This window comes from Rutidosis leptorrhynchoides, chromosome 2 (genome assembly GCF_046630445.1).
Source record: "Rutidosis leptorrhynchoides isolate AG116_Rl617_1_P2 chromosome 2, CSIRO_AGI_Rlap_v1, whole genome shotgun sequence".
Taxonomy (NCBI): Eukaryota; Viridiplantae; Streptophyta; class Magnoliopsida; order Asterales; family Asteraceae; genus Rutidosis; species Rutidosis leptorrhynchoides.
Window position 1 is genome coordinate 483,747,690 of NC_092334.1, and position 1,458 is coordinate 483,749,147.

The 1,458-nt window shown below is 35.2% G+C and overlaps 1 non-coding gene across 1 annotated transcript; it reads left to right on the forward strand.

Moving 5' to 3' along the window:
- Positions 1-586: 586 nt before the first annotated feature.
- Positions 587-693, forward strand: LOC139895215 (small nucleolar RNA R71). The gene has a single exon (XR_011775677.1). It is a non-coding gene; the product is annotated as a small nucleolar RNA R71 (small nucleolar RNA).
- The last annotated feature ends 765 nt before the right edge of the window (positions 694-1,458 follow it).

A 1,458-nucleotide genomic window follows, 5' to 3' on the forward strand; every position in this document is an offset into this window, starting at 1 on the left:
TTGTTTCGGTTTTGGTTATAGTTTGGGTTGTAACTTTGGTTTCGGTTTTGGTTTGTAAATCCGGGTGGTGTATTGGTTTAATTGTTGAATAAGACTTGCTTTTGATTAGGGTTGTAGTAGCCTTGATTTGATTGATATGAATTGTTGCCTTGGTTTGATGTCCCACCACGTTGATAGTTTTGATTACTCATGAAGTTGACATGAGCATCCGAATTCATGGGAATGTCATCTAGATCAATATGGTTGCATTGGTTGATTTGAGGGCAATTCTTTGTGAGATGTGGGCCCTCACATCGTTGACAACCTACTCGCATAGCGACTATTGATTGTTATAACTTTTTCAACTCTTTCTCGTACATTTAAAATTGATTGTTTAAGCTTGCAAGAGTGATTTGACCGTTTTTTCCTTGGAAAATCTCTAGGTGAAGGTGCCCATTCGTAAGTAGTAACCGAGATGTCTTCTAACAAAGTTTCAGCCGCATTTGGTGATTTGTACATAAACACTCCTCCCGCGGAAGAATCAACATGCTGTCTAGTCAAAGGAGTATTACCCCGGTAGAATGTGTTGATGTACTCCTTCTTTGTCAAACCATGTGGTGGGCAAGCTCTTAGCATTTACTTGAACCGTATCCATGCATCATACAAAGACTCGTCACTCCGTTGAGTGAATGCATTAATCTCCATCCTTAGTCGTTCCGCCTTTGATGGTGGAAAGAAATGATTAATTAAAACATTGCTTAAATCTTGAAAAGTCCTAATCGAATCGGGAGGCAAATTCCTTAACCAAGCTTTCGCATAACCTTAAAGAGTAAAGGGGAATGCCCTTAACTTATAAGCATCATCGGTAACATCCTTGTTGGTAAAGATATCACAAATGTCGTTAAATTGTTGAAGGTGTTCGAAAGGATTATCTTCTATTAACCCACGAAATAGCATATCTTTGATCATCGTGAATAAATTACCCTCGATCTTCCAATTATCGGCCCCGATGGGCGGTTTAGTAATAGCCGGAGGCACCACCATATGTACAATCAACCTAACATTCCACATCGGCATGTCATTTAGATCATTTAGTTGTTCTTGATTAACCAGCGGTGGGTTGTTTGGAATACTTTTAGTAACAAAATTGTGATCATTACATTTAGTATTTTAGTAATAATTATAATAAACTTTTATTTCGTTCGAAAGTAAATATTATACCTTTTATCGTTTGGAATACGCATTTCTATGTGAAATACCGAATATATTAACCATTTGTTGATGTAAATAAACATTTCATTGTTTTGGTTTGTTTGATTTTCAAATCCCTTTATGTTCTTTTATATTTGACATGAAGTAATATGTATCCAATTCCGTATTATCATTTGAATTTTTCATAATTCTAAATTTGTTATAGAAATTATAGAGAAAAAAATAAAAGTTTATACGAGGACCAAAATTATTTTATATTTCTTTGTG